This window comes from Vicia villosa, linkage group LG6, assembly GCF_029867415.1.
Source record: "Vicia villosa cultivar HV-30 ecotype Madison, WI linkage group LG6, Vvil1.0, whole genome shotgun sequence".
NCBI classification, from domain to species: domain Eukaryota; kingdom Viridiplantae; phylum Streptophyta; class Magnoliopsida; order Fabales; family Fabaceae; genus Vicia; species Vicia villosa.
This window is the reverse complement of record NC_081185.1, coordinates 107,134,888-107,161,965: the sequence shown is the minus strand read 5'-3', so window position 1 is coordinate 107,161,965 and position 27,078 is coordinate 107,134,888. Positions and strand designations below refer to the sequence as shown.

General features: G+C 36.1%; 1 pseudogene; it reads left to right on the top strand.

The window, feature by feature from the left end:
- The first annotated feature begins 154 nt into the window (after positions 1–154).
- LOC131614300 (65-kDa microtubule-associated protein 4-like) overlaps positions 155–27,078 on the top strand; it is a 162,096-nt pseudogene continuing 135,172 nt past the window's right edge.

The following is a 27,078-nucleotide window of genomic DNA, read 5'->3' as shown; positions in this document are numbered from 1 at the left end:
GGTTAAACTGTTGAACAATCGTAAGCATGGTATTTTTATTAGACGCGAAAAAAAAAAGACCTACTCCTCTCCCCAAAAGTTGATCGTGAGAGTATCCAATAAACTTTGAGAGTTTTTAGTAGGTAATACTCATGAACTCCCTAATGCAAGAAAAATGGTTGAGTTTCAACCAAACAGTAAGCCTGGGTATATAGTAGTTGAATCTTCTATTCCAAAAATGGATTTAAGCGGTTAGTCCTCTTTCCACAAACGGTAGGTCGAAACGGTTAGTCTTCTTTCCACGAAAATCTTGGAGAGGTTACTCTGCAAGCTTCTAAACAAATTTTGCAAGATTTTACCACGGGCTGAGCTCACGAACCTTAAACTTTGGTTTTACATGGGCTAATCAATAACTTGGGAAATTTTAATATTCAGCTAATCTTGAGCCTTATCCAAACTTTTACCACGGGCTAAGCTTTAACATAATATTGATTTAACCACAGGTTAACCAAGAACCTAAAGAGATTTTATCACGGACGAACCTAAACACGGACTTGATCACAGTTTTCAAACCATAGTTTTTTACGGGTTTAACTTGTAATCAACAAATAATCCCTAAATGGATAATATTCAACCAAGGTGTATATAAAAAATCCTCTCGGTGAATTTTACAATTCTACCAGTCTAGAAATACAAATGATCCTCACTCATAAAACGACTTTCTTGCAGAAGCACTTAGGCTAAAATATTAATGAGAAAAAAATAAAAGAAAAGGTTAAAGAGCAAGAGGGAGTGATAGAGAGAGAGAGAGAGCGTGTGTGAGCATGTGCGTGCGAGTGTGTGTGTGTGTGTGTGTGTGTGTGTGTGTGTGTGTGTGTGTGTGTGTGTGTGTGTGTGTGTGTGTGTGTGTGTGTGTGTGTGTGTGTGTGTGTGTGAGTAGTGTCAAAACACATTTCTGGATTATTTGAAATGAGGGATGGGACCTCTATTTATAGGCTAGAAGTTGGCTCAAAAAGGAATTTGAAATAAATGCTTTTTATGACAATTTAATTGATTGGTACATGATTCCTATCGATTAAAGATTCCAAATATAATCGATTGTAAGTTCAAAATAGAAAGAAAAAGATATATAATCGGGCACATCATTAAGAAGTTGTCCTAATCGCTTTAGACTCAATTTTGAACTGAGCTAACTGATTAGATAAAAGTGATAATCGATTAGCAAAGTCAAAAATTTGCCTAGAGATATTTTGACAGCTCCCAAATCATCTGACACAACTTCAATACATTTTTAGGATATTTTCTTGAAAGCAAATAGTGTGAAAATACATTTTAGTGTGTGTGTGTGTGTGTGTGTGTATGTGTATGTGTGTGTTTAGTCACTCGCTTTTACTAGAAGGCCCATATGATTTACAATTTGTGCACTCGTTACTAATTTAGGACGACTTCTTAATACTTCAAGACTTTGTCAGATGCTTCCTTTTGTAGAAACTTGTTTGAGTTTTCTTGAGATATGGCTTGAGTTACATTTCATTCGATTACGATCATCAGATAGTCAAGTTCTTCAAACCCTAATGCTTAGGCTTGCATCTTTTTTCACTTAACCACTTATGCTTGACTTGTCAAAAGATCAGTTGACATTAGTTGTCATCTTCAAAAGTTGTTGTCCTTATTAAAGGAGGAGGTGGTAAAATAAAATAATCCAATTATGTTTTGAGTGATTAAACTCCCCTGAGTTAGATAGAGAGTATACTCTAATCTCATAGGAGTATACTTTTTTCCCTTTGTCAAAATAAAAAATGCAGGTAAAGATGCATTGCGAATAATAAATATGCAAACATGAGAAATTTAGTTATATAGAGAAGGAAAAACAACATTCATATTATTGCTAAGTATTAAAATTAAAGAAGGGAAATTTGCAGAATTAAAAGTATAAGAAGGGAGATTTCATAACAATAAACAAAACAACTAAGAGACATTTAATTCATCTCATCATCATCATCCTCTCGAAATGGTTGGAGATATAATATTTTTCCTCTCCATATTTTGGATGAGCTTGTCGATCTTTGCATTCACTGCTCTTTGTTCATTTCGGATGTCATTAAGGGTGTGTGAGGAGGATGAAGGAAGATTGCTTCTTCGTTCTCTTGCTTTTGTTTTTGTTTGAAGAACAAATCCCCCTTATTGAATTGCAAATCCCATTTTTCTTATAAGTGTTTTCCCAATATTTATATGCACAAATACTTGTTCTGGGTACCTCTCTTAAGGCTTCTTAAAAACAAAGTCCTTCAACCCGGCAAAGCTGAAGGCTTCCGTAAAAGAAAATTTATTGAAGAGATCTTTATCTAGTGAGTAAGAGGTGAATAGATCTTTATTAGCTTAGTAGAGGTTGAAGTTGATTTCTTGAGCTAGGTAAAAGAAGTCTGTAGAGAAGTATGAGGCTGAGGCTTTACAGGAAGAAGTCTTTTTCTTTGTGTGCTTCAGCATTGAAGTCTCTTACTTGTGTGCTTGAGCAATAAAGTCCATTACTTGTGTGTTTGAGCATTGGAAGTCTCTTACTTGTGTGCTTGGGCAATTTGTAATCAGATCTGATTGTAGTGGAAATCTCTTAAAAATGCAAGGGGACTGAACTACTCCTGATTTGCAGGAGGAACTAGGATAATTGCTTGTATGTTGTCTTACTCTCTTATTTATTTTTGATAAATACTATATGATGCTATCACTATCAGACTCTAACTCAGATTCTCTCCTTCTGACCAGAATCTGATAAGATATTTAAGGAGAAAAGGAAGTTAAAGTTAACACAATTCAACCCTCCTTCTTGTGTTTTTCTCACATTCAGACTCATGCATTAACATGATTTGAATCAAAGCCTTAAAATCTGATTTACTTTATGCATGAATTTTGGTTTTCCTCTTCCACTCACTTTATTTCATTCAAATTATTTTATATAACAACCAATTTATTTCATCTCATTTTTGAAATTATTTCATTCATTTCATTCATCTCATCTCATTTTATTCATCTCATTTCGTTCATCTCATTTCATCATCCATTGTCATAGTCATTTAATCTCAACCCATTCTTCTCTAAATCCATCATCATCATCATTATCGCCATGAGTTCAAACCAACTTGTGAAGCTTTTAGAGAAGCATAAAGGGAAAAGAAAATAATCATCATCTAATCCTTTTCCTCATAGTCATAAGAAGCAAAGGTCCACAATTTAAGCAATCAAGGATACCTATGATGCACAGTTTCTTGGTTCTCATAGTAGAAACTCAATTGGTAACAGAAGTTCAAGTGTTCAAGCACTTGATCAACGTCAATATCTATCTTTCAAGCACCTAAAATAATTTCTAATTCACGAGCTTACAGTCATTAATGGCCAAGGGACTTAGAGTTTCAACATACAGGCTCAACATGTAATCCCACTTGAAGGACTTAGAGTCTCAGCGAACACGCTCCTCTAGACTCCCCGCCTAACGAAATTGAAATCTCCTCAAACGGGATTCAACCTAAAGTCTCACTCGTGGGATGCGGCCAAAATATGGCTCAAAAGACTTAAAGTCTCACTTGAGGGTTTGACAGAAGTCTCGTTTGAGATACTCAACGTCTCATCGAGGGAATTAGAGTCTTATCACTCGGGCTCAACATATAATATCGTTTGAAGAGACTCTAAGTTCAATTGAACATGCTCTTATAGACGCCCCTCCTGAGGGACTCTAGGTTTTTTGGCATTGGTTGAAGTGATTGTTTGGAATGAACATTGATAAAACTAGTTACAAATGCTTATTCAAATTTGCCGGTAGAAGTTGAAGCTCTCAAATTCAAAACTTGATCATGACTCTCATCATAATAATTCTTTGGAAAATTTAGTACATAAGAAATGATATCAGGTTTCAAAATGGTAAAATTAACTTTGATTGAAACATTATTCATGTTAAACAATTTGTACACTTTAATTCACGAGCTTACAATTATTAAATGCTTTGACATCAAATATCGATATCCTCCCGGACCTAGAATTATAAAAGTTAATTGGTGATTCCCTAGTCATAATTGGATTAAGTGCAACATGTATGGAGCTTCAAGAGGAGATTTTGGAATATCAACTTGTGGTGTCATATTTAGTGATAACTTAAAAATATTTTTGGAAGCTTTCTCAGCTAAGATTGGAGTTTGCACATACTTTTAAGTTGAATTGCATGAAATCGTGCTTGCTATCGAACATGCTTGAAAGAAAAATTAGAATTTTTTTTGGATTAAAACTTATTAACCTTCAAAAACACCATGACTAATAAATTAAGATTTTTATAATATTAAATAAATTCATAAACCGATTAACATTAAAAACACCATGACTAATAAATTGATGAATAAAACCATAACGTTTAATCTAACAAAATTAATGTGTTATTTTGAAAATAAAAATATTAAAAACTCACAAGTTAAAATGAATTTAAATATGGTATTTATTACACCCCATCAATCCTCATGATTAGTATATTGTTGCACGAATCCCAAGAAAACGTTTCCTACCGCTCTGTTTCCCTCCCAAAATCGGTTTCTATTACTCATCACTCAAAACTCCCTTCTTCTTCATCACCATTCCATTTTGAAAACCCTTCAAATTTCCCAATTTGTCTTCCATTCTTCCACAGTGTTTCAACCACGCTTCTTCATCAGGTCTGTTTTCGCTCTCATTTTTCCAATTCACTTTTGTGTTTGCTTTTCCTGCAATTTGAAGTTATTGCCCAGTATGAGAGCTTTGATATTTTGATGAGTACCTGAACCTTGTAGATTCTTATGCTTAGGCTGATCTTATGCTTAGGCTGATCTTATCAAAATAAGTGCTTACGAATAAGAGCATGTTTGGATAAACAACTTATTCTCAGCTTATAGCAGAAATGGATATCAAAATACGCGCTTATGAATAAGTTTGCATAAGTTATTTTTATATCAAAAGATTAAATAAATTAAAATTGTTTTTGTGTATATGCCCTAAATTTTGTTCGTAAGGATTGCCTACCATCCCACTTATAAAAACATGTTCAAGCCATATATTATTAGATAAATGTCGTTGGGACTAACTCATCTCTATAAAACTAACTTGTACGGTGAGGATTGCCTCTATTGATAAGAACACATAATTGCTATGTTTGTTCCTTTTCCTTGTTTTTGAAGTCTATGTTTAATTGTGATTTTCAATGTTTGGTTGTAGTTAAGTAAACAAATGTTTCACATTTCCTTGTTATCATCTTGGCTTTTTGTTTTGTTTTATAGCAAACAATTTTTTTATGATCAATAAACAAAGCAGTTAGTTTCCTCATCAAGAAACAATTTGTGACTCGTTGCTTAAAGAACTTCAGGTTATTGTTCCTTAACAGGAAATACCGTTTGCGTTTCTTGTTATAGAGAACCTTGGTAAAAGGAATAACATTGTGTTACTTTGATCCTTGTGTGTTGAATGTAAGGTAATATGGGATGAACTTGGAGAATCCGATTCTAAAAGAGATGCAATGCTGCTCGAAATAGAACAAACGTGTCTGGATTTGTATAAGAAAAAAGTAGACGAAGAAAAACTATATAGGGCGCAAATTCAGCAGGAAATTGTTGATTATGAAGCAAAAATTGTTGGCTTGTGTTCTTCTATGGTTGAACCATCACTACATGTAATTCTTGTTGGCATTCTAGATTTGAGTTTACTGTATAGCTATTCTCAATGTTTCAATTAACAAAATTTCATTGGTGTTCTTAGTGTGAACGTAAGTCTTGTGGAAACTTGAAGAAAGAACATGAGATTGTTATTTCACAACTTGAGGAGATGAGAAAGTTGAAAAATGAAAGGAAGAAGCAGCTTTTGGAAGTCATACATCAGTTGCAGAATATTTCCAGCGAGCTCTATGGCAGGACGGAGGCAAATGCATATTTAGATGAAAGTATTTTATCTCTCGAAAAACTTGAAGAATTAAATAGGCAGTTAGTTCAATTTGAAAATGAAAAGGTGATTTGTGTCTTTCGTCCTATGTAAATTTTGTTAAATAGCATAAACTTTTAAATGTTAATTGCGAAAATTATTCTCTTAAATTGTGGCAGGCCAGACGAATGAAACAGATATCTGATAAACTACATACTCTTAATTCATTATGCTCAGTGCTCGGTCTAGATGTCGAAAACAAAATTTGTGAGATTTGTCCTATTATGACTTTCACACTTACAATAGATGTAAGTGACCATACATTGAAGAGTTTGAACTCTGAAGTTTTGAGTTTGAGAGAAGTTAAAATGCAAAGAATACAGAAGGTTAGTATTCTTGCTCATGCTCTTCATTTTTTAGAAAACTGAAGGATAGAAAAAGTGTAGCTTTAAAACTTGTAAGATAAAAACTATTTGCACAATGATTTTTATCCTGGTTCGTTGTTAACTAAACTACTCCAGTCCACCCCCTTGGATTGATTTACCTCACCTGAGGATTTAATCCACTAATCACACTTGATTACAATGGTTTTCCACTTAGCCAACTGCTAAGTCTTCTAGAGTATCCTGATCACAACCTGATCACTCTAGGAACAAACTGCTTAGACAACTTCTAAGACTTGCTAGAGTATACTGATCAACAACCTGATCACTCTAGGACTTACAAATTAATGTAAACAAATTCTTTTAAGAGTTACAATGCTTCTTATAAAGCTATTATCACAACTGTGATTTTCTCTTAAGTTTAAGCTTAAATCTCACTAAGATATTACAACAGCAATGTAGTGAGCTTGATGATGAAGTTTGAGAGCTTTTGAATTTGACAGCATTTCAGTTTTAATGCGCAAGTGTTGTTTTGAGCTTCTCATCAGAACTTCATATATATAGGCACTTGAGAAGATGACCGTTGGGAGCATTTAATGCTTTGCGTATTCCGTACAGCATTGCATTTAATGTTTCACTCTTTTGTCAACTACCTCGAGCCTTGTTTCCGCTGTGTCTACTGACGTTGCCTTTAATAGCTTCTAACGTTCCTTTTGTCAGTCAGCGTAGCCTGCCAGTCTAGTACTTGCTTCTGATCTGATGTTTGTGTAAACAACGTTTGAATGTCATCAGAGTCAAACAGCTTGGTGCAGAGCATCTTCTTGTCTTCTGACCTTGAAGTGCTTCTGAGCGTGATACCATGAGAACTTCAGTGCTTCTGCTTCTGATCTCAAGTTCTTCTGATGCTTCCATAGACCCATGTTCTGATTCTGCTTGACCATCTTCTGATGTCTTGCCAGACCATGTTCTGATGTTGCATGCTGAACCTTCTGAGTCAGTTGCCTCTTGCGCTGATTTTGTGCATACTCTTTGTATAATTCCTGAAATGGAAATTGTATAGTATTAGAGTACCACATTATCTCATACAAAATTCATATCCTTGTTATCATCAAAACTAAGAATATTGATCAGAACAAATCTTGTTCTAACAAAAACCAATTTTATTCACCTAAACATCATAAATTTTCATGCATGACCAGCTTCAGTGTTTCACAATTTCCCTACTAGAGATGTGGAGTTTGATGAACACTCCTCTTTAGGAACACAAGACATTTCACAACATCACCAGTAAAATTGCTGCTCTGGAATCTGAATTTATTGAGCCTGGCATACTTTCAATTGACAACATGATCTATGTGAGTTTGTTTGTATCGCATTGTCTCGGTTCTTTTCTTTGTTAAGCTGTGATTGAATTAATAGGCTCTTCTCCTTGCAGGTTGAGAGAGAAGTTAGAAGACTAGAACAACTTAAGTCTACCAAAATGAAAGAACTTGTGCAGAGAAAGAAGTTAGAGTTAGAGGAAATATGCAAAAGTACACATTTGACTATACAAACAGTTTTTCCTAGTGGACATCCAATAGAGTCTTTTGACTCAGGTTAGATTTTTCATTAGTTTTTGAAGATTTCCCATTAGTTGTATCAGTTTTCTTTTTGTTGCATAACGATTTCCTGTTACTGAGTTAAGTTCTTTAAGGATAAATGTTAAGTGTCCAATGCATCGGGCATAACGATTGGGATGAATTGTCAAAAAAATTTGTCTCTGGCTAGTTTGTTATTTTGATCAAAATATGCCATGAACCTGTTATGATCTCAGCCAGTTTGAAAATCATTTTGCAGAATCTGCTAACCATGAACACCTTTTGGAACAAATTGATTACCAAATTTCAAAGACAAAAGCAGAAGCTCTTAGTCGGAAAGAAATCCTTGATAAGGTAGAGAAGTTGTTAGCCGTTACTCAAGAAGAAAGCTGGCTGGAGGAGTACAAGAGGGTGAGGCACTATTGCAATCGATAATAACGGACATTTCCTTTAGTAGTTTTTCATGCTTTTTTTCTTCTAGTAAAAGGGTGTTTTAGGATGATAATCGTTATAATGGTGGAAAAGGTGCGCATCTTGCCTTCAAATGTGCTGAGAAGGCCCGTGTTTTACTAGGCAAAATTCCTGGTGAGCATCCATTCACACAATATTAGTTCTTCAAATATACTACTATGGTTTCACAATAGGCTAGCTTTGGATTAAATGTTTACACATGACATGTTAAAGTTACCTTATTAATTCTCTGTGTTTGTCTATAGGGCTGTTCAAAAAATCCATAGAACTATACTGAACTATAAAACCGAACAGAACTTTTGTTAAAAAACTGAACCGTTCTCTTTGGCTTATGAACTGAACCACAGTTTATCAAACAGTCCGATAACCGAACTGAACCGTTAACTTAACCAAAACTAACCAAACTGAACCGTTATTAATTAACCATGTTTATGGTATGGTTATTAGAACTTTTGTTAAGTGATATTCTCTCCAAATTAATCTTTTTATATTAAACTTTATTTTAATTATGAAAAAATTAGTTTTTTTTAAAATAAATTATTGTAATAATAATATTTAATATTAAATTTTTATATAGGTAATTCGTTCAAAACAACCTGAAGGTTTAATCAAGTAAAGAAAAATTGTTTTTCATGTGAATATTACTGTTTTTCATAATGCATTTAACATCTCTATCTTATTGATAGATTTTGATATATATTGTTAGATTATATATCAAGCATAATTATAACAAGGGTTAAATATGGTTTTGGTCCCTATAAATATACCAAACTTTGCTTTTAACCCCTCTAAAATTTTCCTTTAAACAATAGTCCACATAAATTTTTTCATCCAGAATTTTTGTACATTTTGGTCCCTGCCGTCAACTCTCATTGACGGAAGCTGTAACATCCCGATTTTATTAATATTTTTATTAATTATATTAGTAATTATATTATTTGGTGTTTTTAATAATTACTTATTTATTTAGTTATTATGTAATATAATAATTATTTAAGTATTTAATTATGAGTGTGTGTTTGTGTTATTTGGCTTAATTGAGTAATTTGAGAGATATTATGAAATGGGCCTAAGTAGTAGAATTATAATACTAGAAATGGATTGGTGGGTTAAGCCCAATTAACATAAGTGAGATAGTAAGAGGAAGTTCTGACCGTTGGATCGTCGCGGTACTTGGACACAATGTTCCTGACTCATAGAGGTAAGTTCTGACCGGAACGATTTTGATTTTAAGGGTTTTAAGTTCGTCTGATAAGCTGATTCCCAAACTGGTTTTTAGGTGTGTCTCCAAATGATGTTAGAAAGGATTTCTTTTGAAGAAAAGCTTAGAGCTATGTTGATAGATTTCAAATTTATCAAGGTAAGGGTGAGGTTCTTTCATGATAAAGGGTTGTATGATAGTATGTTATGGTGGATAGATTCTATACTTGATATCTATGTTCTTCTATGTGCAATTTTGGTTATTTGATGGTTTGTTGGAATGTGACAAAATAAATGTGATAAGTTATGTGCAATTGATAATCTATGTGTATTAGATTGTTGTGTTTGTTGTGGGTAAACCATTGATAGTGAAATAATGAGTTTTGTTGTAGAATTAGAAATGTTAAGGTTTATGTTAGATTTTTTTTTGGCTTTATACCACTGGTTTAGTCCGGTTCGGGGGCGAGTTCTGGCATCAAGTGGTTCCATCCCCCTCCCGATCGCAGTTGCGGAGGATCGAAAGGTTAATATTAGATTTTCATGAAACTGAACTCTAATCATGTTTTGATATGAATTGATGATGATAAATGACATGTACAGTAGATGCTAGGAATTGGAAAATAATGGAATAGAAATATAATTGAATTGAAATTAATATAGTGTGATTATTAATTGGTTTATTGATTAATAGTTGAACTAATTTCAATTAGTCTATTTAATTAGAAAATACTTGGACTTAGATAAATTATTCGGTTTGTCGGTAAATAACGGTATCTTGAGAATTTGACCGTAATCATGTTTTGGGATTAAGTAAATAACATAGGGATTATGGTATGACAGTAAGTAGTGAATTTAACCGGAAATTAGATAACCGGCAGTGACGTAGGATAGATCTGATTAATTAGAGAATATTAGGTGAATGGTTTTGGTTAGTTGATAGTGGATTAGTGAGTTAATTAAACGACTAATTTATAGAGAATTATGAGACTAATGTGAATTGACTTAATGCGTTGATTTGTTGCGATATACTGAAACATGATGATGTTGTGATGATTTTGTTAATATGTGAAGTTATATGTTTGTCGTGATATACCGAAGCATGATGATGTCGTCATGATTTTGTTAATATGTGAAGTTATATGTTTGTCATGATATATCGAAGCATGATGATGTCGTGATGATTTTGTTAATATGTGAAGTTGTATATTGGCGATGATGTGTCGAGACGTGATGATATCGTGACAATTTTGTTTCTATGTCAAGATGAAAGATTAATTATGACGTTGAATTACCTATAATAATTGGTAATTATCAGTGATATAGGCGTATGCCTCGTGACGATGTGTGATTGTGATGAGTATGTTGTTGTATATGTCTTGTTTGCCGAGTCACATTTCATATGCATACTCTTTGACGGCCTGGATTGGCAAATTAGTGACGAAGGCTTATGCCTTGTACCTCTGAATTGGGCAATTGGTGACGAGGGCTGAAGCTCCGATTGGTACCACATGCATATGCATAGTTTGAGTCGCATTCGAGTCGCATACCGAGTTGCATTCGAGTCATTGTTATGATGTGTGGATGCATATTTTGTGAAGTTGAATTCATTTGATATGGATTATTGATGTGTTGTAGATATGATGTACATGAATGAAACATATATGATGAGAATATGAATATATATGTATTAACGATATATGTGTATAAGTTGGAATATATGAACCATGTTGTTGTCGTGATGCAAATTGCTTATATTGAGAAGTGGTGAATTGTGTATGATCTTATCTTGCTATATCTATTATCATACTTTCCTTTATAATGTTTGATATTTCACCCCTTCTGCTGATGTTTCCCCAACCATGGGAAATGGACAGGTACTCAAGTATAGTTGTGGAAGTTTGTAGCTTCATCGTGTCCAGCTGGTGTGTCGCTCTGATACGTAGCACTCTAGGGGTTGTCTATATTGTTCATGTTTTAGTTGTTAAGTTCCAAATTGGATAGTGAGAAGTACTATGATGTTTGAAATTGTTTCCGATTAAATAAGATGATTTGTTTATAAAGCCGAATTTTATGATTCCGCTGCATATTAAATTGAAGTTGGTTTGTCTAAGAGCTGTTATAAGTAGTTTTGTGCTTCTTTGAGATTAAAGTGCTATGTATCTGCTTATGAGTTGTTTATATGAAGTAAATGTGATATCCCAAATGCTTGTTGATAGTTTTTAAAATACTCTGATTTCTCGCATGATATTTTTGGGTAGATTCAGAAGCTGACGTGTCATGCCACGTGTAAGGCAGCTTGAAAAAAATTGAAAATGCTTTAGATTGCGGGGGTTAAAAACCTCCTCTAAAAAACCCAAAATATTTTATTTTCACAAGACAAAGTTCTTACAAACATTTTATCAAACACCTTAGTTGCACCATTCAAAATTGAACATTGTTTGCAATCATGAAGTTAATAGAACAAAAAACCATGAAAAATTAGCAACTGCTACAAAATCTAGAGTTAATAATAGAAGAAAAAAATCAATCATGTATATCAATTTGATAATCAATAGAGATATTTAAATAGAAACCTGTACTTTTTCTGTCTCGATGATCAAACTTCGCAGAAGCCTAATCTTGGCAGCTTCATATGATAGCGTACTAAACGTTCCTTTACCATCCGTAGAATTCATGGAATTATATTTCTCTTATCAAAACAACATAAGAAAGTGTAAATTGAAGCAGAGGATAAGGAAGTGCCTCAAGCAAAAAAATGCAACTAAGAAACTGCAAAACGATTAAATGATTCAATTAATAAACTAAATTTGAAGTAATACTATGAAAAAAAAAAGAAGATGAAATTGCATACTAAGCAACTTATACTTCAGAGAAACCAAACATTGCCAAAATCAATTTGTCACTTCTAGAATCATGTTTACCTCTTAAAAAAGTGGAACCAAACGTACAAGTAATTATGTAATGGTTTGTAAACTAAACAACTAGCTAATGCTCCCAAACATGATTGTATTCTCAGAAGCATAAGCTTGAAGAGCGAAACATAGGAGCATTCAATCACTATGACACCAAATGTCAAATAATTATAACAAATTTTCTACATCAGAAAATACACACAAAAAATAATATATATTTTTTTAAAAGATGTAACTGTCATACCTCAAATTTGACCCACTAAGACTTGTCCCTTCTTATTTGTTTTCATTGGCACATCATTTAAAATATGTATGTATTGAAATATATACGTATATAAGTGTGATCAAGTTTATAAAATAGGCGTGTACTTCAATTTAATCTCTTAGACTTAACATCCATAAGATGTGAGGTCATTAGGTGTTATTATAAAAATAGGAGTATACATTAAGTAAAAGTGTGTATTTAATTGGGCTTATTATTCATAAAATATGAGGCCTAATCTCAAAATTCAAAATTGTTTTTAAACTTGAGTTTTATAAACTTCATTGGTTTATTTACAATGTTCTGTATTTTTGTACTTATTTGTTTAAAAATATAATAATTTATTTTTAAATTATTTATATATTTTTAAATAATAAATATTAGCTTGTCTTTCATATGCTTTCAATTGAGTTTTTATTTCAAATAAATAACATAGCACAATTGGCAAGAAATAAGGCATGCAAGTAAGAAGTTGCGGGTTTGAATCGGACAAGTGACATTTTCACACTTTTTCTCCTATTTTTTTTAATAATTTTCAAAATGGGTTGTTGGGCTTTTGGATATGGGTTATTTCCTTTTATGGATTTTTACCTAATTTCTAACTCTATAAAAAGGGGTCTTAGCAACCCTAAAAAGGACCTCTTTTCCATTCTACGTACAATTTTTCTAAAAAATCACTTTTCATAACTTTTTTTTCTCTACGCCTTTTTTTTCTACTCCTCCCACTGAGGGTTTGTCTTAGGGTTGTCTTGAACAACCCTAATCTGCCGTTGTCGATTAACTGACAACAGCCGACAAACCCTTTCCCCTTTTCAAACTCAATCTCAAATTCAAACCTTTTGGCCGATGATTAATCTATGAGGCCTCCCTTTTCTAAAAAACCTTTTTTAAAGCTTTTGGCCGATGATTATCTATGAGGCCCCCTTTTAAAAAATATTTGTTTTGGCCGGTGATGAATATCTGAGGTATTTTCTATTGAATTTTAATTCTTTATAATGTTTTTACCTTTTAATGGTTTTTTGGCCAATGATGATGCATTGAGGCCTTTATTTTTTTTATTATAATTTCGTTTACATGCTATATTTTAGCTGTATTTGACTTTGTTGTATTTGGCTTAGCCATGGTCATTGTTGTCTCGATCTGACAATGACCTTATCAAAACCTTTGAGGTTTTGCCCTTTTGGCTAATATTTAATAATTTTTTTCTGATAATATATAATAAAAACCTAAACCTAAAGATTAAATGGGTCCCCTTGAGTACAAGGGAGGCAAAGGGTGCCTAACACCTTCCCTTTGCCTAATTAACCTACTTACCCAAAATCTTATTTTTTTTCTTTTTAAAGTTTTACCCTTTTTCCTTTAAATAAAGGGTGGCGGCTCTAATTTTTAGGCAGGTTGCCACAGCTGGCGACTCTGCTGGGGAACTTTAGGGCAGAGAAGCACTTAAGGTTTGGGGCATGTCTCTTTGGTTTAGATTTTGAGGTTTATGATTTATATTTATTTGGTAATTTCTTTTTTATATTATCCTTTACTTTATTTTTTAAATATTATTATTTGAAATATTTGTTTGCCTTATTATTGCTGGGATATATATAAAATTGTTGTTAAACCTTGAGTGTGGGGATTGTCACTATGTAAGAGGAGACTTGCATCGCCTACGAGCTTTAGTGACAATTCCACTCAGAGTGGGCCGAATTCCGAGAAATATTTTAGACGAGGCTAGACCTTGTCGAGGGTAGGATGCGGAATTTGGCTGATCTCTCTGGGAACCTACCCCTAAAATTCGAACCTCATGGACAAAAGAGTCCTTCTAAAAATCCAAAGAAACAAAAAGTTTCGGAGGATATGAAGGGCCCCATGAGACCCTTAGAATTAAACCACCTTTGGGAAGGGTAGAAAATTCGTAGGACGAACTTATGAACCTATGTACTAAGGTAATTTTATCATCCCACCCTTCATGGGAAGCCATCCCAAGAGGGGGCATTACTTGGTAAATCTAAGTCTATGTAGGGTTATCTCTTACAAGTATCATCCCATAGACTTGTAAGGTATTATTTCGCTCAACTTGGATCCCTAGCTTGTAGGGATTCCCTTTTAATCTGACACTGTCTATAAGACCTCTCAGATTTCGGTTTAAGTGGACGTCCTTCCGTCCCCGAATGCGCAACGTGTGGCCTCATGATGGCCACGTGATGAGGAGACTCTTGATGAATCCCCGAGCGCTCGCATACCGCGTATCCTCGGTCAATACTCAAACCTAGTCATTCGTTCATTAGACTTTGAATCTACGCCCTTGGATATCTATTCTAAGGGCCATTATATTTGAAGCGCACAACTCATGGTGACCGTCTTGAACAGATACCATGTGTTCTTTTCCACGCATTCCCTAGCCTGTAGGGATTTCTTTTATTTGTCGCAATCCCTAAATTGTAGGGATTCCTTTTTGAAGATCTTGTTCCTCCCGCGAAGGACATCCTCGCTTATGCACATCGCATGGCCTCCCGACGCCCATGGGATCTGGTGACTGTTGAATGGTCACCATGTGCTCTCTTCTACGCATTGCCTAACCTGTAGGGATTTCCTTCATTGTGTCATAATCCCTAACCTGTATGGATGTCTTTCCTCGTACCTGTTGAAATAGTATTGTGGTGTACTTTTCGTTATTATCGTATCCACAGGGATTATTGCGATATCACCGCCGTTCTATAGCCTATTTTGTCTTGAGTTAATGTTACTTTAGTTTTAGGTTTGCAAAAGATCATTCAATTCTTTTAGTAGCAAAGAGTAAATTAATGAAAGTTCTAAGTTAAAGAAAATGTATCAAGATTCGATTTCATCGACCTAAATTTGTATGTTTCCTTATAAATAGATGCTTATGAACTTACTAACGATCAATATAATTACGTATCGACACCTATATCGTCCGTGTCCGCAACGATATAGTTAGATTTACCGTATTGTTTAATTGACGATTTCTCCACCGTTTAAACAATACAAATAACGTTTAAAAACCGATACTTAGTAAACATCAAACTCTAAATCCATGTCTGCAACTTATAGTTTGAAAGATGATGAGTTAGGTCTAGATACAAACATTGATGTCTCAAACATTTATACCAGAGAAAAGCTTTAATAAACAAACTAAACCATCTATATTGATCATCACTTGTTCATACACATATATTCACAAGAAAAACATACAAAAGGCTAGGAAGATTACATCTTATCTTGATACAAAAGGGATTTAGCTATCCATGAGAATGGTAGCTTGCACAAGAAGGAAAGGATGAAGATCAACAAGCATCAAAGGCGATTAATCGACGATCAAGGCTTCCAATCTTCAACTCTATGTTTGCTACAGTGTATTATGCTCTTGTTTCTCTCTAAAATATCTCTATATCCTTCAAAAGTGATCTGGCCCATAAACAAATAAACAAAGTTTCGCAGACCGCGCTTAGCGCGGTGCAGCCCGCTAAGAGCGCTATCAATAATTGCTTAAACCGCCCAACCGCGCTAAGCGGGCTCCGGACCTCGCTTAGCGCGGAACTCTCTGCCAGAACTTCCTTCTTTTCTTCAAAAGCGCGCTTAGCGGGCTCAACCTCGCTTAGCGCGCTACCTCTTTTCAGCAATCCTTGGCTTTGGTCTTGGAACATCTTCAAAGTGCTTTTTCCATGGTCCAAGCTTCCAATTATCTATAAAAACTACAAAATCCAACATAGATTGCAAAGATAAGAACTATTCAACAATAATATAAATATAAGAATAAATATATACCAAATGACAATAAAATACTACTATTAACCACAAAAAGACTTGAGAGTTACCAAAAATTACCTAAGATATTTACACAAATTGGTAACTAACAACTCTCCCCAACTAAACCTTTGTTTGTCCTCAAACGAAAACAAACACAAAAACAATCAACAAGCAAAACCAAGAGAGCACAAGCTAAGACAAGAACAAATGGGTGGTTCAAATTCCATAAGCACACAAGCAACATCTCACCCTTGCTCAAATAATACCATGCTTGAGATACTAATACTAAATACACAATTGATGTAAACAGCTCCTAAAACAAAATAAGTTCAAAATTGAATCACAACCTACACACTTCTCTAGTAAGAGACAAAATTGAGGACCTAACACTCACACAACAATGTCGCCAACATCCAGAATTAATTATGCAATCATCTACACAACATTTATATAAAAAGCGTAAAAGCAAGAATCACAAAGACTTAAGGGTTGAAACTTGGGTTGGTTAACAAGGAAGTGTCATTTCTCAAGGCCATTGAAACAAAAGGGGTCAATTCCAAAGAGAGCATTCAAATCATGATTATATCCACACATCCTTATCAACCGATCACACAATTTTATTGCTCAAGAGTTCATCTTTTTATTTTAAAGGAATTAGCTATATACAAAGCTCTTCTCTTTTCCTTTTTCTTTTTCTTTTCATTCATTTTTTTTTTCTTTTTCTCTCTTGAGCAATTATTTATTTTCTTCTACACACCAATACAACCAAGATCAAAATTTTATTCTCCTCAACTTGAATATTACCACCACATAATCACGAATGCTCCCTATTCTAAGGCGAAAAGGAATCAATCCTAACCACATTTCATGGTACTTTTCAAGGTTCAAAGAAAGTCATCAAGATTCAAATCAAAAATCGGCAATTATAAGGCATGACATGATACCGATTGAATCTTGGCAAAATGGCTCAAAGTGGTTAGCAAATACTCACACACTCACCGGGTAGGTTATATTTGGAAGAGAAGTTATACTCGTAATGCGAAACAAAATGCTTTGATCACTTTCATGCTTTACACAATTAAAATAAAAAACGCAAGATTAAACATAATAAACACGAGTTAAACGCACATTGTTGGTAACCACAAAATAATATATATATGTACAATGGAAAGGCTCCTCACACTAGTTTTAGAACTAAAATGATTCATTATTGAACTATATTTGTTAAAGAAAATATGACATCTCATTTGTACAATTACAAGCATCTCATTCATGGTATATTAAAGGAACGGTAGAAATGTACCTTGCACGTACTAATTTCACACTATATCATCACCGCCCCAATTGGTTGTAAAAGCTTGCTTCATCAAAGGAAGCACTTTCACAAGAACAACAACAAAAATTTAAAAACACAATTGCATATGTATATAGAAATAAAAGCAATTAAACTAAAAACTTAATAAATTAAAAACAAACACCAACAGGTGTCAAAATATCCAAAAAGGCATAGCAATGCCTAAGGTTCAAAATACCTCATCCTATAAAAGGACGGAACAAAAAACTACAAAGCTTAAGTCAAAAATAAAAAAAAACTAGCACTAAACATACTAACTAAACATACTAAGCATCAACTAAAAAGAACTACTCATCCTCATCATCTTCCACATTCTCATCCTCGCCACCATCTCCCTCCTCCTCAGGAAATGGACTGACCTCAGGCCAATTAGCATAATCCACCAAATCTTGGCGAGAACTCCACGGATGAGCCACATGGGGCTCCATCATCTGCAACCTCAGCTGAGACATAGCGTCATGCATAAACATGAATGCTCTCTGATGTGCCATATGAAATGCCAAGTTCTCCTCTCTATCAGGATCACTACGGCGGCGAGCAGGGCGAGCAGCAGCAACAGGAACAGCAGTTAACCTGGATAAACAATAACGCTCAATAAAAGTATCATCAATAAAAGTGTCAATGGACATAAGCCCCTCAGAAGGAATCTGCACTCTAGCCTTCCTGCACAGATTCATGATCAAACCCGGGAATATCAACTTGCAGGGAGCACGATCACCATGGCGAGTTCCACTCAAAGCAACCCTCTTCAGCTCATTCGCAATAATGCGAGTAATATCTATCGGCTCATGCTCAATCATACGAGCAACCAAAGCAGCAGACTCAGCAGGTAAAGAAGAAGTGTGACTCCTAGGCCTCAAATTATGAAGGACCACAGACATGATAATCTGAGCATTAGTAGACAACGACTTCCTAGAGAATTTCTGGGGCTGTTGTGAAGGATTAAGATCATAAGACTGCCCAACCGAACACAAGACCTCCCTCAGATGCTCCCAATCGAAATTACCCCTTGCTAATTGCACATGATACCCACACAGCTCACCATCCTCAAAAGGTAATTGAGTTCCAAGAAACTCACGGATAGCCTGACGAGAAAAATCAATTTCCTTACCACGCACCCAAGTTTTGAACTCAAAGGGAACACCTTCAACCGGAAATTCTTCATTTGGAACGGCATTAGCATAGAACTCTCTTACAATCTCCAAATGAAACTTAGGTGCAGGCTCACAAAGTCTAAGCCAACCATACTCCTCAATGGTGCGATGACACCACCCATAGGTTCCCTCAGGATTGATCCTCACAATTCGCTCTGGCCACCATGTCCTAACCTCTAACTTCTTGTACCTCGCCTCCTGGACATGACTCTTAAAACGGTTTTGATTAAACGGAATAGCCCTAGGTGCTTGAGAAGAACTGCCACCTTCAGTTCCGGTCTTTCTTTTCTTAGAGCCCAGGAATTTCGGTCCCATCTGAAATAATTAGGAACACGGCACCACAAAACCAACATGTTAACACAATACATAACAAAAATTAAACAGCCACAGCAAGAATTAAAACAAAAGATCACTCCCCCTGCATCAAACAAAAACAGGGAGAAGAGGGGATTTTTCTGAAATCCCCAGACCGCGCTAAGCGCGCCTACCGCGCTAAGCGGGCTCTGCGATTTGCAGAAAAAATCCCCTGCGAACCAGGGTTTCATCCATGCATTTCCAGCACCCAAATATGATTCTAAACAAGCACAAAGCACTGGAAACCAGATTGAATCACTAAGTTTTTAAAACAACAACCCTAACCACAAAATTTCTATTCCTAAACTAAAATTAAACCCTAATATATAAAACAAGCATAAAGAAATAGCAAAGGAAATAGAAAAATACCTTGGTGATGATGAAGGAGAAGAAAAAGCAAGGAGTTAGATTGCTAAACAACACAAAAATGGAGAAGCAAAGAGAGGAAATTCTTTTAGGAGAGCAAAATGAGGGAAATGAGGCCACAAAACCTCAAAACCCTATTTTCTCCATTCAGAACGCGCTGGGCCGGGTCTAACAAACAAAGGCCCAAAATTCAAAAATATTTTTTTTTTTTGAAAACTGTCCCGCGCTAAGCGGGCTTAGGAGCGCGCTAAGCGCGCAACTCTCTGGAACTAAGGGTTCAAAAAATCTACAAAGCGCGCTAAGCGGGCTAGAGCGCGCTAAGCGGACTTAACAGAACACAGAAAAAAATTTTCTTCTACCAGCAAGTGTAACTTTACCGGTAGACTGATTTTGGCTCGACCAGAACGCAAAAAACATAAACGGTAAAAAACACATAAAACAAGCTGAATATTTACAAATTGGGGTGCCTCCCAATAAGCGCTTTGTTTAACGTCGGTCAGCTCGACGGTCAAAGGCAATCAAGGATCACCAAACGATAAAACACAAGTTTCACGATTAAAATCGCATCCTCGATAAACCTTCAACCTCTGACCATTAACTACCCATTCTTGCTTTGATTTTTGGTCCTCTATCACAATAGCCCCATGGCTTCTAACCTCTTTGACCAAAAACGGTCCGGACCATTTAGACTTCAACTTTCCCGGAAAAAGTCTTAACCGGGAATTGAAAAGTAAAACTAATTGCCCTACCTTAAAGTCCTTCATTCTAACCTTACTATCATGATAGAATTTGGTCTTTTCCTTGTAAATCGAATTAGACTTATAGGCATGCAATCTCATCTCTTCCAACTCATTAAGTTGGATTTTTCTTCTCTCTCCACACAACTTGTGGTCAAAATTCAAAAGCTTCAAGGCCCAATATGCCTTATGTTCTAGTTCTACGGGAAGGTGACAGCTTTTACCATACACCATTTGGAATGGTGTAAGACCGATCGGTGCTTTGAAAGCGGTCCGATACGCCCACAAGGTTTCATCAAGCTTCATCGACCAATCCTTCCTAGAGCTAGACACAGTTTTCTCAAGAATTCTCTTAATTTCTCTATTGGTCCTCTCAGCTTGCCCATTAGTTTGTGGATGATATGGAGTAGCCACCTTGTGCTTTACTCCATATTGCTCGAACACTTTCTCAAGCGGGGCATTACAAAAATGAGATCCACCATCACTAATTAATACTCTTGGCGAGCCAAACCGCGAAAATATATTTTTCTTCAAAAACTTTATCACGGTCTTACCATCCGCTTTGGGTGAAGCAATCGCTTCCACCCACTTAGACACGTAATCCACAGCTACCAAGATGTATTCATTTGACATAGAGGAAGGGAAGGGTCCAACAAAATCAATGCCCCAACAATCAAATACTTCTACTTCAACAATACTTTGGAGGGGCATTTCCTCTCTTTTCCCTATTCCACCAGTTCGTTGACAACTGTCGCATGAGGCAACATGGTGGTAAGCATCTTTGAACAAAGTAGGCCACCAAAATCCCGATTGAAGGACTTTTGTGGCCGTACGCAAACCATTAAAATGACCACCATACGGCGAATTGTGGCAATGCCACAAAATGCTTTTTGTCTCCTCATCCGCGACACATCTTCTCAAAAGATTGTCACTACTCAACTTAAACAAGTGAGGATCATCCCAAACATAAAAATTAGCATCGTTTAAAAACTTTTTTCTTTGATTCCAAGTTAGATCCTCCGGTATCCAGCCAGATGCTTTATGATTAGCCATATCTGCGAACCAGGGTCTAACTTCTTGTACCATGTACAGTTTTTCATCGGGGAATTCTTCCCTCACTTCTTTTTCATTGTTTGTCACCTCGGTATTCACTAACCGAGACAAATGATCCGCAATCAAATTTTCTGTACCTTTCTTATCTTTCACTTCAAGATCAAATTCTTGAAGCAAAAGAATCCACCGAATAAGCCTCTGTTTTGAATCAGGCTTGGTGAGAAGATATTTGATTGCGGCATGATCAGTATAACACACCACTTTAGAACCAATGAGGTAAGAGCGAAACTTTTCCAATGCAAATACAATTGCGAGCAATTCTTTTTCGGTAGTGGCATAGTTAACCTGTGCCTCATTTAAAACTTTGCTCGCATAATGTATAGCATGGAATTGTTTGTTCTTCCTTTGGCCTAAGACCGCACCAACCGCATAGTCACTCGCATCGCACATGAGTTCAAACTCAAGCGACCAATTAGGAGCGACAATTATGGGTGTGGTGGTCAAATTTGCTTTAAGTTCTAGGAAAGCTTTTAGACATGATTCATCAAAATTAAATTCCATACCTTTGTTGAGCAAATTACTCAAAGGCTTTGCAACCTTGGAAAAATCCTTGATGAATCTTCTATAGAACCCAGCATGTCCCAAGAAGCTCCTTATGCCTTTCACATTCACGGAGGGGGAAGCTTTTCAATAACTTCAATTTTTGCCGGATCGACCTCAAGCCCCTTTGAAGAAACCTTGTGGCCAAGAACAATCCCATTCGTCACCATGAAAGTGCATTTCTCCCAGTTGAGAACCAAATTTGTTTCAATGCATCTCTCCATCACCACATCAAGGTTTTTCAAGCACAAGTCAAATGACGACCCGTACACAGAAAAATCATCCATGAACACCTCAATGCTTTTCTCGATCAAATCAGAGAAGATAGCTTGCATGCACCTTTGAAATGTTGCAGGAGCATTACATAGTCCAAATGGCATTCGTCGGTATGCGAAAACGCCAAAAGGACATGTAAAAGCAGTTTTCTCGTGGTCCGCCGGATTCACTGATATTTGATTGTATCCCGAATAACCATCCAAGAAACAATAGAAATTTCTTCCGGCTAACCTCTCTAACATTTGATCCATAAAAGGTAATGGAAAGTGATCTTTTCTTGTTGCTTGGTTCAACCTCCTATAATCAATACACATACGCCACCCGGTCACCGCTCTCGAAGGAATCAACTCGTTCTTCTCATTTCTCACAACTGTCAATCCACCCTTCTTAGGAACCACATGCACCGGGCTCACCCATTCGCTATCGGAGATGGGATAAATCATCCCCGCCTCTAATAACTTCACAACCTCTTTTCTAACAACTTCTTTCATGGTTGGATTCAATCGCCTTTGAGGTTGTGCCACGGGCCGAAAATCATCTTCTAACATAATCTTATGCATACAATAGGCCGGACTAATACCCTTCAAGTCGGATAAAACCCATCCTATAGCTTCTTAATTCTTTGTCAACACTTCCTTCAATCGATGCTCTTCCTTGTTAGACAAACCACTATTAATGATAACCGGCTTAGTAGAATTGTCACCGAGAAACACATATTTCAAGTGAGACGGTAACACATTCAACTCCACCTTTTGCTCTTCAACTTTAGGTTCATCCTTCAACTCTTCAATTTGAGTTTCAAATGGATTCATCTCCTCACAAGCCTCTAAATTTCTCAAGCAATCTTCAATTTCCTTCTCTTGATCTTTGGTGAGAACTTCAAGAGCTTCCATTAAAGTCTTCTCAAGAGGATTTGACAAGTGCATTTGATTCTCCACTTTCATAATAGCCCTTTCGGTAGCATCGATTCTAAAACAATCATCCTCATCATTAGGATGCTTGATGGCTTCAAAGAGATCAAGACATAATTCTTCATCTTGGTACCTTAATTTCATTAAGCCATCATCAATATCTATCATCATTCGGGCCGTCTTCATAAAAGGCCTTCCTAAGATCAATGGAATCTCAGGATCTTCTTCCATGTCTATGACAATAAAATCAACAGGATACCAAAATTTGTCAACCTTGACAAGCAAGTCTTCCGCAACTCCATGAGGATGGGCTGTGGATTTATCCGCTAATGATAACGTCATTCTTGTCGGCTTCAAATCGTTGATTCCTAATCTTCTCACCATAGACAATGGGATCAAATTAATGCTAGAACCGGTATCTACCAAACCTTTGCCTATGTGAACATTTCCAATAGACACCGGTAAGGTTACCCGCCCAGGATCATTCGATTTTATCGGAGTAGTGCGTTGAATTAACGCATTACAACAAGAGCTCACCGTTACTACCTCCGGATCCAAGAATCTTCTCTTCTTAGTGATGATGTCTTTGATGAATTTTGCATACATCGGCATTTGCTCTAATGCCTCGAAAAAAGGAACATTAATTTGCAACTTGCTAAAAATATCCAAGAACCGAGCATAGTGCTTTGCATCTTCTTTCTTTGACGGACCGGGAGGGTAAGGTAATTTCTTCACTTGTATAGAATCATCCACCTTCTTCTTTCCCTTCTCACTCACACTCAATTTTTTTTTCTCTTTTTCTACAACTTTCTCAAGAGTTTCTTTTTCCACTAATTCTTTCTCTTTCTCATTTTCAACTAAATCACCCTCAACATTTTTTTCTACTTCAATCACCCTATCTTTTTCACTCTCAACAATTTCCTCCTCAACTATTTCTCCTACACCCATATCAATATTTCTACCGCTACGAGTTAGAATTGACTTACAATGCTCACGAGGATTTTCTTGTGTAGTAGCCGGAAAAGGACCTTTGTTTTGATCGGCAAGTTGCTTTGACAATTGCCCGACTTGAGTTTCAAGGTTCTTTATTGCGGCATCCGTACTCTTTTGGCTTGCAATTTGCAATTGCATGAATTGGCTAAGAGTGTCCTCGATTGAAAGCTTTGTTTGTTGAGGTTGTTGATTGTAACCGCCTTGATAAGGATTTTGACGATTCGATGGGCCCGCTTCCGGCCTCCATCCTTGTTGATAACCTTGATTACCTCTTTGTTGGTAACCTTGGTTATTGTTGTAAGGTTGTTGTTGTTGTCTCCCACCATATCCTTGATTAGGATTAGACACATAATTCACCTCTTCACCCGGTGGAGGACAAAAACCTGTTTGATGGTCACCCCTACACAATTCACAACACATCACATGTTGATTTTTAGAAGGGCTCCCATTTATCTCTTTGATTTGTTGAGGGAGTTTTGACATTTGTTGAGTGAGCAATTCTACTTGTTGTGTCAATAACTTGTTTTGAGCAAGTATTGCATCACTAGTATTCAATTCAAGAACTCCCGGTTTTCTTTGCAATGCACTACGGTTGTGTTGCCCTTGATGATCATTCAAAGCCATTCTATCAATGATAGCAATCGCTTCTGCTGCAGTTTTTGACATCAACGAACCACCCGCGGTAGCATCTAAAAGAGTTTTTGGTTGAGGTTGGAGTCCATTTCTAAAGATATGGATTTGAGACAATTCATCAAACCCATGACCTTTGCACTTTCTAACCATGGACTTGAACCTCTCCCATGCTTCATTGAGAGATTCATTCGAACCTTGAGAGAACACCGCAATAGAAGTTTTCGCTTCCATGAACCTATTGTGAGGAAAGAACCAATCCAAGAACTTCTCTTCTAACTCGTTCCAATTTGTCATGACATTATTTGGTTGATCAAGGTACCATTCCTTAGCTTTTCCAATTAAGGAATGAGGAAAAAGTCTCCTGAACACCTGTTCTTCTTGGTCTTCCGGAGCACCAATTGTTCCGGCGATCTCGTAGAACTTTGTTAGATGAGTAAATGGATCCTCGTGATCTGCCCCTGTGAACGGATTTTGGTATAATAATTGAAGTAACCCCGTCTTCATCTCGGAGTTTCTTCCATTGGCTTGATCACGAGCAAATTGTGCATTGAGTCGAGGGCTATTAACACAAGGCCCTCGAGCTGGAACATTAGGGATCTCTCCTGCCATTTCTCCCTCAACTAAGTTTTCAACCGGAGTTGAAGAAGAAGATGCCTCTTGTTGGTGTCTTCTTTCCCTAGCTAGTTGTCTCCTCTTACGAGTTTTGCTATTCTCTCTATGAGCAGTCCTCTCAATCTCAGGATCAAAAAGGAGTTGATCTGCAGGTACACGTCCTCGCATAAACTGTAATCTGAAAAACTAACCAAGCAAATTAACAAACACAAGGAAAATAAATTTAGAAAAAAGATATTAATTATAAGACTCAATACAAAACAAACTATTGCAATGCTTGCAATATCTAAACAACAATCCCCGGCAACGGCGCCATTTTGTTGAAATAGTATTGTGGTGTACTTTTCGTTATTATCGTATCCACAGGGATTATTGCGATATCACCGCCGTTCTATAGCCTATTTTGTCTTGAGTTAATGTTACTTTAGTTTTAGGTTTGCAAAAGATCATTCAATTCTTTTAGTAGCAAAGAGTAAATTAATGAAAGTTCTAAGTTAAAGAAAATGTATCAAGATTCGATTTCATCGACCTAAATTTGTATGTTTCCTTATAAATAGATGCTTATGAACTTACTAACGATCAATATAATTACGTATCGACACCTATATCGTCCGTGTCCGCAACGATATAGTTAGATTTACCGTATTGTTTAACTGACGATTTCTCCACCGTTTAAACAATACAAATAACGTTTAAAAACCGATACTTAGTAAACATCAAACTCTAAATCCATGTCTGCAACTTATAGTTTGAAAGATGATGAGTTAGGTCTAGATACAAACATTGATGTCTCAAACATTTATACCAAAGAAAAGCTTTAATAAACAAACTAAACCATCTATATTGATCATCACTTGTTCATACACATATATTCACAAGAAAAACATACAAAAGGCTAGGAAGATTACATCTTATCTTGATACAAAAGGGATTTAGCTATCCATGAGAATGGTAGCTTGCACGAGAAGGAAAGGATGAAGATCAACAAGCATCAAAGGCGATTAATCGACGATCAAGGCTTCCAATCTTCAACTCTATGTTTGCTACAGTGTATTATGCTCTTGTTTCTCTCTAAAATATCTCTATATCCTTCAAAAGTGATCTGGCCCATAAACAAATAAACAAAGTTTCGCAGACCGCGCTTAGCGCGGTGCAGCCCGCTAAGAGCGCTATCAATAATTGCTTAAACCGCCCAACCGCGCTAAGCGGGCTCCGGACCTCGCTTAGCGCGGAACTCTCTGCCAGAACTTCCTTCTTTTCTTCAAAAGCGCGCTTAGCGGGCTCAACCTCGCTTAGCGCGCTACCTCTTTTCAGCAATCCTTGGCTTTGGTCTTGGAACATCTTCAAAGTGCTTTTTCCATGGTCCAAGCTTCCAATTATCTATAAAAACTACAAAATCCAACATAGATTGCAAAGATAAGAACTATTCAACAATAATATAAATATAAGAATAAATATATACCAAATGACAATAAAATACTACTATTAACCACAAAAAGACTTGAGAGTTACCAAAAATTACCTAAGATATTTACACAAATTGGTAACTAACAGTACCCACGCATTGTCATACATT